Source organism: Kogia breviceps, chromosome 3 (genome assembly GCF_026419965.1).
Source record: "Kogia breviceps isolate mKogBre1 chromosome 3, mKogBre1 haplotype 1, whole genome shotgun sequence".
Lineage (NCBI taxonomy): Eukaryota > Metazoa > Chordata > Mammalia > Artiodactyla > Physeteridae > Kogia > Kogia breviceps.
Genome location: NC_081312.1, coordinates 17,920,071 through 17,936,403, shown reverse-complemented (window position 1 = coordinate 17,936,403; position 16,333 = coordinate 17,920,071). Strand labels below are relative to the sequence as shown.

At 46.0% G+C, this 16,333-nt stretch overlaps 1 protein-coding gene across 4 annotated transcripts in view; it reads left to right on the top strand.

The window, feature by feature from the left end:
- Positions 1-565: 565 nt before the first annotated feature.
- FLRT2 (fibronectin leucine rich transmembrane protein 2) overlaps positions 566-16,333 on the top strand; it is a 96,759-nt gene continuing 80,991 nt past the window's right edge. The window contains exon 1 of one of the 4 annotated variants that reach the window (XM_059056740.2): positions 566-1,422. The gene's annotated coding sequence lies outside the window, so the exon portion shown is untranslated. Of the gene's footprint in view, positions 1,423-4,639; positions 4,869-7,222; positions 7,261-16,333 lie in introns of those variants that run through there. The other 3 variants (XM_067027936.1, XM_059056737.2, XM_067027937.1) reach the window with 3 other exon arrangements.

Below are 16,333 nucleotides of genomic sequence, written 5' to 3'. Positions count from 1 at the left end.
CTAAGCTTCCATTCTGCATCCATGAGATGACTCGCCTCCAACTCCAGTTAACTTCTTGGGAGTCCAGAGCAAGTAGTCGAAGATGTTTACAAAATGCGAAGCATCTGGGTGGCCAAGGCTGAGGCTCATATTCATATTTTCTCTCTCTCTCTCTCTTTCGCTCTCTCACTCTCTCGCTCTTTCTCTCTCTCTCAGGAACTGGGGAAATAATGTTTATTAAAATCCAGGCTCTTAAAGTTAACCTGCTGCTTTCAAAGTTGGGACTCAGATATATTTTCTGCATCGTCATTCTTGTTTGTGTTTCCCGTTTTCTCCATTCTGAGGATTTCTCTCTCTCCCCCCCTTCCCCCAGCCCTCACCTATTTCCCCATTCACATCTCAAAAATCCCTCACCCCCCCCATCTTCCGGTCTCTTAATCTTATTTGAATATAAGATTATTATATTTGGCTTCTGCAGACACTGGGTGGTGGGTGACTGGGAGGCAACTTTCCTTGCGGTTTCATTTAAACTTGGCGTGAGTGGGTGGGTGCCTTCAACAATTCGTCTCGCACACGCAAAACAGTTAAAAGCTAGAGTTAGAAGGAGCAGATAGTCCCACAACTTCAAAAGCATCGTCTAGGAAAGGAAGTAATCCGGGGGTCCGGAGGGTGGGGGTGGGGGGGGGACGGAATAAAACCCAACTTCGCTGGCAACTCTAATAAATCTGGTAAGTGTAGGCAAAAAAAAATAGATTCCGAGGGCTGGGTCTGGTCCGGATGAAACGCTAGGGCTCCTTCCCATGCCGAAGTCTGGCTCTGGAAACCTGCCACTGGCGTCTTGCTACGCGAGTGCCCCCAGACAGCAACACACCCGCTGGAATCGCACGTGAACAAAGCTCTCTCCCCGGGAACCGCCGCCTGCGGTTTCCTGGTCGATTACAGCTTCTCCGGGGAGTGTAGGGCGCACAGAGGGTTAAGTTAGTTCCCTCCCTGGTAGGAGGGAGAGGCGGGGGAGGGGAAAACAGCTTACAGTCTCAGGCTGGGTACCTTATAGTTAGTTGTACGTTCGAAACCTGTGGCCGTCACTTGCGAGTTTGGCATCTTCCACTGTCACCGAAGAGGAACGGGGGCTCGGAGATAATACCAGTGGCCGCAGTCTGCGAGCCAGGCGCTGCGCGACTCCCGCCCTGGGTGCGTCTCTGACCCTCGGTCCCGTGCGTCAGGGAGCTGCGAGGCGGCAGCTCCACGCCCGCCGCCGTGTCCACCCAGCCCGGGGAGCAGGTTGGCAGTTCTCAACGATGGGCAGGAGGGACCTTGGCGGCGACCCCTAAAAAAATACCATGCCCCGGGAGCCCCGCTGCTGCCGAGCCAGCTTCTTGCCTTTCCACCTCCCAGACCCTGTCGGATTCGGATGAGCCCACTGAGAGAAGCCGCGGCCTCCAGGTAAATGGGCTGAGGCGCCAGGTGGAGTTTCCAGTAACCGACCTGGCTGCCGCTAAGCGAGCACCACGAGGTTTCTTAAGGGGGATTATAAATCAGCTGGCGGGGGGCATTGGGGTAGGATGTTTTAGGCTTTATCTTTCATCCATAGAAAGAACAGACGGCTTAACTCGCCCCTGATTTTAGGGAAGGGAAGTCTAATTGCAGGTCGAATCTACGTCCTCTCTCTAAGGAGTTTCCTAACTGAGCTCTGGGGTCAAAACGCAAATTAGCTAGCCAGCTGGAGAATCGATCCTAAATTGGGATTTCTAGATCCACTAAGCTTGCCTGAATCCAACCTCTCATTTCCCCAGAATGAATGCTGACTTCCAAGAGTAACCATCCCCTAGTCCCCCACCCCTGCGCCCACTCCATCTGCTGTTAATGTCACCAGCGTTATTATCAAGCGGTTGCGTCTAAAACCACCAGCCCGCCCCCTGCCCGCAATCGGGGATCCATTAGTGGCTAAGAAGATGCGGAGGGTGCTGGTTCGTTTTCCTTCGAGTTGGGGAAGGGGTTACTTTTCCCCAAACAAAGTCTTTCTCCAGCTCTGCTGGTCTTCAGTGGCCTGGCACTGAGCTCCGGCCTGCGTGTCTTGCAGGCGCGCCAGTGGTGACGGTGAAGGCGGGAGGAGCCCACCAGGCTGAGCTGGGATTGCGTTCCCGGCTCGGCGTGCGTGGGTCGCGGGGAGGGGGTGGATAACGCCTCCCAACACTGGGTTTAGGGGCGAGGCGACAGCAAGGAGCGCGGGAGTGGAGCCTTGCCAGCTGCCACGGAGTCCCAGGGAGGGGTGGGAGCCGCATGGAAAGATCCCTCCGCCACGCAGACCAGTCCCGAGCTCGTCCTCGCGCTTTCAGCGCTGTCTCGGTCGCTTCTCATTTGTAATCAGGCCCAAGACCAAGGCTGCTAGTTGAGGTGCGGGAACTAACCAGGGGAAAGGAAGTATCCGGAAAGAGGGTGACTGGGGCGGGCTGGACCCACACTTGATGCCCGGTAAACTCCTGGAGCGCTTGGGGCTCCGGAAGGCGGCAGCTGCTGGTGGAGGCAGAGGCCACCGTTGCTGTCGTCCCTGGCGCTTTACTCCTGGAACCTCCCAGCAAGATGGCACTCACTGTCAGTCCTGGTTCAATTAACTCCCTCAGCCTCTGCCCCCACCCGATATTTATTAGTCACATACTAAGTTTGGGGAGAAGAGCGGCTTTGCATCTGTAAGTCAAAGCATTTTCCTAGCCACCTTCTCAGGATGCAACAGGAGGAGCGACCCGCGGGCACGACCCGGGGGCGTGTGTGCGTGTGTGTGCGCGCGTGTGGCAGCGTGCGTCTCGGGCGTGCGTCTGGGTGGATCCGTGGGTGGTTTGTGTTTGAGAGGCAAATCAGGCTTTTCAACAAGTCCTCTTAACATGATTTAGGCGCTCAAAAAACCTGAAGGCGGTAGACACAACGGGGATGCGAAGGAAATAAAAACAATTAGGAAAGTGGTGCCAAGTGACTCAGACTTTGAACTGAGGACGGAGAACTCATCCCGAGCTGGTTGTGGCCACCGCCCCTGCCTAACACTTCTGCCGCGATAACCGAGCGGATCCCTAGGGAGTTGGTCCTAAGCCAGTTTCCAGCTCGCTGGTTGCTTCTCGCCTGGCCCCATCGACGGCGCGTCTCAGCGCAGTCCAGCGCTTGGCGCGAACTCGCTCTCCCTCTTCTGTTCAGATTTAGCCTCTCTCCAGACTTGTTAAAACATGACAGCAACTTACTGGAGGCAGGAGGAGAGGCAATGAAATGAGAGGAGAAAACCAGAAGCTTAAAAAAAATTTTTTTTTCCTTTTTCAAGACGTGCACCTGGTTCTCCTTACATTACTCTTTAACCTTTGCAAAAGATTGCGAAGTGGAAAAGTAGCCTGTATGCAAATCAGGCTTTTTTTTCCCCCCGCTGTCAAACCTGTTTTCTAAATCTCTGAGGCTGAATTTGGTTTTTCGTTGTAATCTATGGGGCAAATGAACAACGCTCTTTCCAGCGGCCAGGGTGAAGGAAGAAAATGAGTGGCTTAAAATAATTATATGAAACTTCGAATTATTTTCCCTATTGAGTTATTTAAGAAGATCCGGGATCAGGGAACTAGTGATGGGGCGGGGGGCCAAATCACCAAGGTTGCCTGCATTTGAAGTTACGCCATCTTGGTTGAGAGACTTGTTATATATTTTTACCCTCTAATGTCACGTTTCGATCGTTTCTCAGTGTCTAAGTAATAGATCTTCTGGCTTAGAAGTACAACCCCGGGCGGGCAGGGGGAAATCAACTTTTGGCGCTCAGATGGTGGCACTATCCTTCAGAGCTGGGGGTGGGAGGGTGCAGGGTAGAGAGAGAGAGAGAGGGGAAGGCGTGCACGGTCTGGGTGGCATCCGCGTTGTTAGCCTCGGCGCTCGCGCTGCAACTCTCTTCAGGGAGGACAGGGTTAAAAGCTGAGGCTGACTTTGCCTCTAGGAAAGCTTTGAGTTGCAGCCGCGCCTCCCAAGCATTCTTTAAACCAGAAATGTGGGAGGGGCTCCGAGAGGGAGGGGGTAGGGGAGGGAGGGAGAGAAAGAGGACTCGAGGAGGGGAGCGCGGCAGAGCGCGAGGGACCGAGGCAGAGGAGGAGTGCGGGAGCGGCGGAGGCGAGCCCGCGCCTTCATTACTGTAAACCCCTCCCGGGGGTGTCAGACGGGGTGGGGGTGGGGGCCGCGGCGCCTACATTAGCCGGGCCGGGTTGGGTCGAGGCGGCAGTAAGGTCGGAGCAGCCTCCGCACCCACGCCGGGCCGGCGCAGCCCTCGGAGCGAGCCCCGCGGGCGCCCCCGCGCACGCCGCGCAGCGCCCCACGCCGGGCTCCGCGCGGTCGGCGCACAGGCGTCTGAGACGCGCGCGCCCGCCCGGCTCTCCGGCTGCCCCCCGGGGTCCTCCGTGTCCGAGGAGCCCCGGCGCTGCGTGGCAGCTCTCCGCAGCCTTCCCGGCTCCCCCGCCTTCTTTCGGGACTCGTGGGCTCTGCCGAGGCAGAGAGGGGGGAGGCAGAGGAGAAGAGGAGGCGGGGGCCGCGGCGGCCGGAGCCGAGAGAAAGTGGCATGCTCGAGCCCTGGAGGCGGAGGTGTTGGAGGACGGGGGAAGACGATGCCGCGGCTCCGTAGGGGAGGAAGGCGAGAGCGAGAGAGGCGAGCGGGGCGCCCGGGCGCCGGCCGGCTGCGGGGAGGCGCGCGCCGCTCTGAGGCTCCGGCCTCCGCTTCCCGGCGCCCCGACGCTGCGGGCGACAGGGCCGGGCTCCGGCAGCCGCCTCCGTCGCCGCCGCCACCACCCGGAGGACCGAGCAAAAGTTTGGATCTGGGGGAGGACGCGACGCTGAGCGGGATTACTACCAGGGCTGGAAGGAGACCTCAAGAATCTTCGCAGGTAACGCACACCCCCAACCCTCTCCTTCCCTGCCTGCCCGCTGGGCTCCTGCTCCCTCCTAGCGCCTTTCCAGAAGCTCGCCAGATCTGGCAGAAAGTAAGAGGGAGGCGAAGTTGAAGATCCCGGGAACGGGCAGCTAGCACGGGAGATCTACGGGAACGTTAGAGCGGGATAGAGGCGCTTCTCTGCGCAGAGGGGGCAGCTGTGCAGGGAGGCGAATCTCGCTCGGGAATGGACGGGAGCCCTCGGCCCCAGCTGGTGCCTCATCTAGTAGCTCGGAGGAATTTTAGAATGTTTATTCAGTGGCTTGTAGTATTCTTCAATCCAGAGAAATGATGAGTAGATTTCACTCACTCCACCTTCATCCTCCCACTCTCTCACCCTTATTCAGTATCTTTTAAAAAATGATACGAACCCACTCTCATTCGCCTGCCCGGTTTAGCTGGTGCAGGAAAGCAAATGGGGGGGGCAGTGGGAAAATTTCAAGCAAAGGGGAAAATTTATCCTTCCCCTTTTTAACATCCTAAGAGCCCTCCCTCCCTCCTTCCATTCACCTCTGGCTTCATAAAATAGGAACTTTCGAAGTCACGTTTTGATTGAAGGGTGAGATGAAACACGTTAACCATTGGTGGTGTGAATTTGCAGTGATCATCAGCCTGTGTAAGTGTGTTTAGGGGGTTAGTGGTGTTGCGGAGAGGCCGGTTTTCCTCGGTGGCCTGATGCACCGGGGCTTGGGGGGAGTAAGTGGTCGCGTTTGTGCACTAAGGCGGGGGCAGCGGAGAGAAAACAGTCACGTTTCCTGGGCAGCAGCCTTTTCTTACGCTAATAAAATAGCTCCTGCGTTTCACTCCGAGAGCAAAAAGGTTTCAGCCTCAACTCCCCGACGTCCTCTTTCCCCCAGTCGAGTTTGAGTTTCGAAGCAGCTCAACGTTTGCTGCTCTGTCTTCTTTATTATGATCATTATTGATTCACCTGGAAACTCATCGTGCCTTCACTCGTAAATGGAAATCAGTCTCCAAGAGCTTTTGATTAATTTTAGTGGAGGAAATCTCTTGTAAAGCTTACAGTAAGCTGAAATCAAGTGCAAGGCACAAATCCGTGTAAATGCTCGCGCAGGAGTGCAAGGTGCTGATTAGATTTCTTTACATGCTGCATTTGCTATGCAAAGCATCTTCTAAATGGGAGCTATTGCTCCCGGCTCAGCTGGGAGACTCTTTAATCACCCAGGGTCAGGGAGGTTTGGGGCATGCCCACTGGCTCACAGGCTTATTGCTAAATTTATTATGTCTAACTTCTCCCAGGCAAAAGGTAATATGAAGGCTACTTTCCATATCGGGGCCGATATTGTCTGTGGACTTAGCGGTATGACCTTATTACATCTCCAACGAAAGGATCCCCCAAATATTTTGAGGTAAATAGAATGCCGGTTGGCATTTGTCCAGGCATGTATTTGGTTGTTGCAGTATGAATCAGTATGAATGTAAAATTTTAGGTCAGTATCTGAAGTGTTAGAACTGGCCTTTTTTTTTTTTTTTTAAATCACTGAGTAACGTGCGCCAGATGCGTAAGATCGGCAGGCCACCATGCTAGATGAAAATCAGTCTTTGGGTAATCAATCTTTCATGCATAGCATGAAAAGTTGCTTATTTTCCCACAGTGTCACTAGTCCGCGAAATACAACTTTTCTTCCTCGCCTCATCAGAAACCTCAAAACCAGTTATGGATTTTTAATAATCACAGGTGACAGTGCAACACCATACTGTCATGTTGAGCTGCAAATATCTGTGACTGGAGGAGGCTGGAAGATGAAATTTCAAACATTAGTCCATGCCTCTGGCAGTAGGTACAAGAAACTGTAAAAAGACTTGAGCTAGCTGTACCGTAGCAGACCTATTACAAACCTAGCATGGAAGGAATGCTGGTTTTTTAAAAAAAATGCCCGTGTCTTAACACTTCAGTAGTTTCATTGCAGTTTTAGAAATTCCAGGGGATGCTTTTAACAGAAGAAGTAGATTCCCAAATGACACCATGCTGGGCTGCCTTGGGTTTCCCGAAGCAGGCATGGTTTTTCCTGTATGCTAGGTTTCAGATGATGTGCTCGTATCCGAGTTTGAGTTTGACTTTGACCGCCTGGATCTAATTTGAACCTCCTCTGATACCCGTTACATTTATATTCTGGCCTGCTGGAGAGTTTGATTTAGGATTTAGACATATCTCCCCAAAGCAATCCTATATCTTCCCAGTTTGAAGCTGTGGTTTCAAGAAAGGCTCAAGTATGTACACGTGCAGAAGCCTCATTCTGTAGGGAGCCAGTGTGAGCATCTGATCTGACTCTTCAGCTTTGTACTCAACAAGGAAGAATTGCCACTTGTGCGGTCTCTAGTGTCTGAAGGTAAAAAACAGCAAGGGTGCCGGGTGGCTTTCGGTTTTGCGCTACTTAGAAGATTTGAAAAAGGTCAAGGTGATGTAATTTTATTTCTATTCCGATTAGACCTTTCTGGATAACCATCTTTGGGTATCTTTAATTTCAATTCAAGTTCATTTTTCAGTAGATTACTAACTTTGTGGTTTCTGCCACAGTGATTCAAATTCAGGCCATTAGTGACCTCTGTCTGTGAGTAGTGAGCACTCACTGTTTTTCTTTCTTCTCATCAGAGTCAACAGATTATGTGTGTGTGTGTGCCGGGAAGCACCCAACAGCTCTGTTCTTTCTGAGTATTTAGATTTTCGAACTTGATATTTCTAATACAGAGTTCAGAATGGGTAATGATATTTAACAATGGTAATAAAAGTGTTACAGGTTAATAGGCTACTAAATGGTTATTCCATACAGCATTGACAATGTGATCAACATAAAGAAAACACCAGTGCTGTCCACTGCCAATAAAAGGATAGTACAGTCAGGTAGACTAATGTTTGGAGACTCACAATACTGCTGGATGTAAGTGAAATTTTATTGCCCTGAAATGTTTATGTAACAAGGGAAACTTGAGACAAGCCCAGAACATACATGTGGGCTCTAGACTTCACAGTAGCAGTACATATATGTCCTTTTAAGTTCAGCTGTGCTTCTACTGTGAACTTATGGTCCAGATCAAGGGCGAGGTGGGGTGTGAGAAGGGTGTCTATAAACAGATGGTCTTTTAAGGAGACTTTAAAACATCTGATTCCTAATCCAGCTTTGTCTTATGAGCGTTTTCAAATCAAAATTTCCATTTGAGTTGATTATCCTAAATGGTAATTGAAGACAAAGTTTACTGACTTTCTTAGGTGGGCGGATACCATTATCTGGCATTTTCCAGATGGTTTTTGATCTCGTGGTATTTGGGAATATAGAATTTTTAGGAGGCTTTCTCTTCCCTTGGGCAGGTTTTATGCCAGAGACATTTAAAGAGACCAATTATTATTATTATTACTAAACTTAGGCAGCTATTATAACACCCCAACTTTCTTACTTTTCCTTACCCTCCACAAATTGCTTAGCTTTTTTTTAAGTTATATTTTCCTTCTAAAACTACATGTTGGGGCTAGGAGTAAGGCTATCTGTATCTTTTTACTCCTTTCAGCAATGTGACCTCCAATTAAATATCTGTTTATAGTAAAACATACACAGGTAAACATCAAGGACCATTTTAGGACAGAGATTCTTTTCAAGGTTTGAAATATGTTTCTTTTTAAAGGACTATGACACAAATATTGTAATAAAATATCCTGTGTTCCAATGAATACAGAGCCTTATTTCAGTCACATGGAACAGTAAAACACTGTATTGGCAAAATAATCAGCAGTATTTTCAGTACATGGTCAAAATCTGTTAGAACCTTCATGTTTTTTTTCCCCCCTTGGTGAATTTCGCATCTACTGGTCTTTTTGGTTTACTTTGATTCTTTCTAATGTGGCTCTTTGAAGTGATTCAAAATTAAACAGTAGCTACTTTTCTCAGGAAATTCATCATGTTATGTTCAGGATTCCAGAGGAGTTAATGATGCAGAAAAAGTCCTGTAAAACATCTTTCTAAAAGAAGTCCTTCTCTTGCAGGCTTCCCACTTACTGGCCTCCTGTACCATTTGCAGTGAATTGGAACTCTGTTATTTATTTATTTTTCAAATACCACCTCTAACTTAATTTAATGTGGGATGTGTTTCTGCAGAAGCGTACAGCACCATGTGCTGTCCGAACAAAGCAGTGTCATTTACGGATCTGTCATAGGGAAGGTCAAAGAAAATATCCTTGTATAATTTGGGAAGTCAAAAGGCCACATTCATGATTCTTAAATACCGATCAGTTGTTCTGCGTATACTCAGTAAGGGCACACATTCTTCTGGCAGTTTAGTGGTTGAAGACCTCAGCCGTTTTTTGAGGCATTCACAAAATAAATCTCAGATGCTCTTACCCGTTCAGTGCTCATTAGAACTGGGCAGTTTTTCTCACTTTCTTCCCAGGTTGCTTTTAAGGGAATGTGCGAGAAACTTGGCAAAAAGTCCTCTGTTCCCCTCAGTTCACAGGTCATGTGCTGTATTTCAGTTCTCTTTATTAGAGCTTTCAACACACAGATAAAAGAATCTTCCATCTGAACCTTTTAAGAACCTGAGGGCTTTTGGATTTCAACCCATCGAAAAATATCAGGTCTCCAATTTCATCGATACTATTAGGGCTCAGAACACTGAAACCTCCTTCCACAGAGAGTGAAAGTACAGTGACTCCTAAAATTGGTTCACAAATATATGGTCCATTGAAGTCAACAGAGGTCACAGAGCTGAATGGAAAACATTAGACTTATATCAGTCCCGAAATAGGCCCACGTGCTGGTGTCACTCTTAGCCCCAGCTGCCCGTGGGTGTCACTTTCGTGAAAATCCAGTGTCAGAATAACCTCTATGATAGTTTTCTCTTCCACTTTGCTCCAGAGCTTCGACTCGAATATTTTGACGAAGGAAATCATGCAGGAACTTGTAATGTTCCTCATAGATATTAGATAAAGAGGTGCTGAAGGTTAAGGGAGTAGACTGGATAAACATTTGACATAGTGGTTCCAGAAAATTCTGTTCAGGCCCTGAGGGATGCCATTGACTTTAAAACATATTCCTCTTGATCATTTATCCCCCTCCTCTGTTATGTTTTTCAGTTCCCACATACAGTATTTCATTTATTCCTCACAACTGCCTCTTCTGTGAGTTGGTCTGAGAAAGCCCCACTTGCCTGGCTTCTTGTTGGGTAACAGGAGCCAGAGGAAAGTTGAAGGCTACCTAAGGCTGCACAGAGCCCTCCTTTCAACCATTTGACTTTGTACAAGATCATGAACATTACATTTAATTACATAGATGCTGAATTCTCTGATACAGTTTAGAAGTTTCCTTCTTTACGAACTCACCGAAAATGATGAGAGTTGGATTTCTTAAATTAAAACTGTAAAAAATCTTGCGATTGTGTAAATATTTTGTGTAAATATTTTGATTTTAAAATAACACTTCACTGTCTCTCCCCCATTATCCTAGAGGCATTTGCCTGTTAGGATGGGGGTAATTTTATGAGGTCGGCTTTGTGATTTGGGACTTTTACTGTGATGGGGAATGAGAAATAGGGAGGCTGTTTTGGAGGAAAGAGAAGATGTATTTATAGATAGAAAACCTGCATTCTCATGTCAGCACACTCCTTTCTACACTGATGACCTTGGACAAATTACTTCATCTTCTGGAGACTTAATTTCCTCTCTGCAGAGTTCAACAGCGTTGTTATGGGGTCAGATAAGATTAATGTGTGTGAAAATACCTTGATAATAATTCAGTGTTATATTCCCATAAAGAGGCATTATTCAAATTGATAACATTTATCACGGCAGGACTGTCGGGTGCTAGGATAGTTCTAGGTTTTATGTAAATAGAAGGGGAACCAAGACAGAGTGCCCTGCCCTCCAGGAGGTTTTGTTTTTGTGAGTGTTCTGGATACCACCCAACCAGTAAAATGTCTGGTAGTCCTCTACATCACTCCCTCATTTCATTTAATGGTGCATGATCTTCTTCCATGGTGAGTTGGGTACAAGGGCCAAGCCTTTCCTTCCTTGACAGCTTGGCTTGACATTGGAAACTGAATTTATCACAGATGGATTCCACTGGGGATCTTTTGGGAAGGAACCGTCAACATTCCCTGAAGTGAGCTTGTTTCTTTTTGGATAGCTTTATACTTTAGCCATCCAAATGAACCTTTTGCAAAAACACAGTCATTACTAGAATATATGATGATTTTTCAGACTTACGTTTTGCAAAATAAGGCAGGCCAGTGCAAAAGACTGTCAGTAGTTTGGAAGCCTCCTGAGCCCATTACCGATAAATGGCCTCATTTATTAAGAAACAACAGAGTCTCCAAAGCTTGGCCTTATTTTGACTTGTGAGTGTCCCAAAGCTCTTGTGGGACAGTTCTTTACAACTTATTTCTTCATATTTTGTTCAGTTGTATTTTTATAATTGTCAAGTCGGAGACACTTTTAATTTTAAATGTTCCAAGAGTTGAGCATGTTTATTTTACTTCCCTGATTTGTATACATATAGGCCTTTGTAAGGGTTAAGGTTTAATTGTTTTAAAGTTACTTAATTGAAGCCTGCAGAAAACACACATATGTGAAGTGGGTATTTATAAAATGTATGATTAGGACATGATTCTTGATCAGAAGAGAATATTCCTATCAGTGATTTGAATGTATGACAGTCTGGATCTAACAGTGTTCTTTTTAGTTCTGGATCTTCTATTTGCCAGAGTTCTGATGCTTGCTTTTTTCTTTTTTAAGTTGATTAGCATTTTAGTAGTACCTTGTAAAGGACCTGGCCACAGAACTCTATTTTTACATGACAAATTATTTTCATAGTAAAAAATTAGTCGGAATACCTTTTGTTCTGGCAGTGCCAAATGATGTAGTATTTGAAGAAATAATGTTTGCTGCTACTCTGAAGAGTACTGCTAACAACATGAGAAGAACCTGTGGGTACATATGGGGGAGGTAGTATATGTTTGTGTGCGTCTTTGAAATGCACAAACAAATCTAAGGCTTAGATACTATGGGATGGGGGTGCTAATTTAGCCCAGATGTACCTAATATAATAGAACAATGAGATAACCCAACTTATATTTGCTTGGAGATTTTCACTTCCAAATAGGTCCTAGGGAAACTCTAAATAGATAAACACACACATTGTAACGAGGGACTATACTTTTGTGTGAATGGCGTGGTACTTATGAGGAGATATTATTCTTGTAGAGGCAGAAGGTATACATCCGACGATGAAGAAAGCTTTTTCATACATTCAGGAGATGACTTTTGCCACTTACCATGTACCAGGCATGGAGTAAGACTGGAGAGGCAAACATTGGTAATGCAGGATCCCTCCACAGAGGCAAACCAGGCTGGTGAGGAGAGAGGAAGACATAAAACCTATCTTCATGGCAGTTTCATCCATGATTGAAGACAGTGCCAGGAGCACAGAGTATTAATGAAAAGAGCTTTACATTTGGAGAGAGAGTCTTGGGTTCTAATGCTGCCTTTGTCCCTTGTTAATTATGTAAACTTGGGCACACCTTTAAAATATCTTTTAGTCTTTGTCTCCTCAAGTGGAAAAATGGAAGGAAATTCTTTCTAGTCACAGAGCTGTTCTTCTGAGGATTGAGATAATTATGTAAAATGTCTGCCTGTCTGGCACACAGTAGAGGCTTAATAAATGCTGACTGCAGATCCTTCTTTCTCTGAAATGATAATGATTCCATTATGTTACTCTCCCCCCCTACACATACCTCTGCATTGCCCTGGAATCCCGAAGAAGGCTTTGGACCCTTTGAACCGGTTCATTAACAGGATACAGCTTCTGCAAAAGACAATTTCGTTATTTATGCACGTAACAGAGCGTGAGGGGACAGCAAAGGAAAGCGCTCTCCACATAGTGGCGGGATGGGCTCATGGCTAGTGGGATACAGTGTGGGCTGATGGTGTGAGAGGGCACAGAGGGAAGGGACGGAGGGCAGAAAAGAGGCCTCAGTGTGGGGAATCAGAAGCTGGTGTCAGCTGGGTCCTGCCTGACTTGCAATGTTTTTGGTCATTGAAAGCATAGCCTTTGGCACCCCGCCCCCCATTCACCTCCATGCCCCTTTCCAGGGTGACAGTACGTGCAGCTTGCAACAAGCCCCATGTCTAGACTGTGACCCTGGACACAGTGAGCCGAGGTTATGATGCCTCTGCTCGTCTATGGAGATTTTTTTTTTTTATCAGAATGCATTTTAAACACTTGCTTCACACAATCCATCTCGCACGACTCTTGGCAGAGTCAAGAAGATATTTTATTGTAGAAGATTAACATGTAAATCATTGCTCTGTTTATATAATGCTTATTCTGTGCTTACAGAATGATTATACGTTGCTTGTGTAATGGTAGATGCTCGAATCAGATTGATGCTCTTGGGTTATCATTCCCATGTGGAAGAATTTCTTTCAGAAAGCCATTTTCAATTAATTTAAGTAAAGGAGCTTCTCACTGCTTCTGTGCGAGACACTCCTGAACAGCGCTCAAAGGCACTGGTCAAATACACAATGCTGGGGTTATTTTTCATTTCATTATGATTACATGTATATATAGTATAATTTTTGCATTCTACTGAGCGGTTGAGACTTGGTTCTTTTTTCTTAGCACTATGAATCTGTATATTGATGTAGGAAGGTTATATTTAAGAAGATGTTAGGAACCCCCAGCTTCCAAGTTTGGAAACACAGAAGGTTTTCCTGTTAAAGTCACATCATATATACGCAACACATATACATACAATCAATCACATTGGAGAAGAGAAGCAGGCACTAGAGTGTATTCTGCAAGCTCTTCACTTCTTAGTAAGTAGCTTTAGAACCAACATTCCACCCAACATAAAACAATAAGACCTTGTTTTGCTTCTTTAGAACATGTAAGAGAGATTAAAATTCTTTGGGAAATGGTTTAAAATATATAGATATTTTTTTCCCCAAATAGGTAAGGAATCAGTCAAATAGTGCTGACAGCAATGGAATTTAAAGCTCAATTCTCATAATCTCTGAGTCCCAAAGGAATGCAAGGCAGACATCCATTCAAGTCACAAGCTTGTATAACTGGGGATTTGATTTTACCATGTGCCAGGCACCATGCTAAGTTTTGTTCTGAGCATTTGGGATACTCTTTCAAAGAAGACCTCGTCCCTCCTCCCCGGGAAATCTAATGGATTGACCTAGAGTTGCCCTTTTCCAAACTAGACTCATCCATCTGAATGAACTGGTTCAAAAACTGGAGGAGCTGGTTAAAAATCTATGTTTCTGGGCCTGAGGCCTGGAGACCCCGATATTTTAAGTCTGTGATGAAGCCTGGGAATGTGGATGTTCAAAAGTTCCTGGGATTGGAGATCACTCACTGATAATTTTTAGAATTTTTTCCGACCCAGAGACTCAGTGGTTTTACAGTGGTCTGGTTAGAGTAACTTGTGAATTTCTGAAAGTATTTTCCCATATATTTTGCCACATAGGAAATATTGCTCCATTTAACCCAACTTTTCTAGGGGAACCTTCTGAGGGACCAGATGTCAGGGCTGGTTTCACTCTTGGTAGCCACAGTCTCCTGGGTGGTTTCTCCACTATCTGTCTGTACCATTCTTGGTGTCCCCAGAGTTAATCCCCTAAGAAAGCAAATCACATTGCATTACTGGTCCTATGACTTGGATTTCCTGTCCCCCTGGATAAAGCCCATCCAAACTTGTTATCATGACACATGAGATCCATGACAATCTGGGTCCCAAGCATCACTCAGACCTCACTCTCCAGCACCCATCCCCAGCACCCACACTCCAAAGATGGTAAGGCCTCTTGATATAGTTAGCCTTCCCCATGCTGTTTACCCTTTACATAGAATATTACCTGCTCACTCTCCATTTGACAAACTCTTTTCCTTTAAGACACACAGGAATGACACATTCCCTCCCGGTCAAAATTAGTCATTACTTTCTCTGGGCTTCTAGAGCATTTTGTTTGTCACCTTATTAGTTCCCTGTTGGTGTTGTATTGTAATGTGTCTGTTCACGTGTCTATCTCTCCCAGTAGACCCCAAAACCTTGGCTCATTCATCCCGTCTCCCTGGTACTAACAATAGTGCTCAAAGCTCCAGGTTCTGCATAAATGTAATTGAATGAATAAGTATATAATTGTGCTGGACAATTCTGGAAAATAAGAAGATTCATAATCTAGTGATAGGGGCTGCTTCCTCAGAAGTGCTTTACATGCCTATAGATTGGTGGCTCAGTGGGGAAAAAATACAACCACCACCATTCTGCCTTACTGTAAGAAGGTTTGTCAGGCAAAAGCCTTTTGGTTAACCCAACCCTGATCAGCATCAAGCTCTCCAAACCTCACATGAGGCAATTTCAAATGCCACACTCGAAGATCTGTTTAAAGAAGGAATAATTTTGCTTGCCGAGTAAAACCATCAGTTAAGTAGATGTTCATGCAGATGTGGTTTCCATAAAATGAGAAATTTAACTTATAGTGTTAACTTTGTGTCTCTTTCCTGGCAGAATTAAAGAGAGCAAAGCAAAGAACTTGTGACAGTGTTGTGCATTTGCCCTCTTTTTCATGTTGTTGCTCTTCATTTTTGTTTTGTTTATTTTATCTTAGGCACATTATTTCCTGATGGCGATATCTGAGGAATGAGGGCCCTCCAAAGAGGAGAAAAGAAGACTATGAATCATAGATCCTTAGTCACTCTGTCTCCACAAAGCAGGATCCACCCTAGTCCTCATGATTTGCACACTGAATGCAGCAAAGCATATGCAAAGGTTGCAACAGATTCTAAACTTGCATGGTTTAATGTGATCACAGTAGTGATGGAAGTTGGACTTCAAGTCCTTCTTGTTGGCCAAGAGACAATTCTAACACCTTGCTGCTTTTATGGTAGACTATCAGTTGATGGACAGAGAGGACTTGTTTGCAGGTGGGGGTGGTGTATGCACATATAAACACACTCTGTTCCCTCCTCCCCCTTTTTTAGCAAACTTTTCAGTGGCTAAAAGAGTAGAAGATAGTGGAGCACATTTTGATATGCCCACACCTTAACCCTTGGTCCCCTCTGGGCTGTCTATATACTGGCAACACTTTCCATGCCAATAGGCGACCCATGGATGACCTGAGATGACTTTTGATAAAGTACTCTGCTTGAGTTCTTGGGGCTAATCACCCCCCACAACCCCTGCCCCGCCAAGGATCTTACAGGGTTAATTTATGGGGCTGTTTAGAAACAATACGCTTTCCTGATTCTTGAATCATGCTGGGTATCAGTAAGGCCACATTCTTGTCTAGGGGGATTAATAATAATAATAATAATAATAGTAGTAGTAATAATAATTAACAGCGGTGATTATATTGATTATACAATTCATTTAGGATGCTGCTTATGCAGTTCATGTATATTATCATGTTTA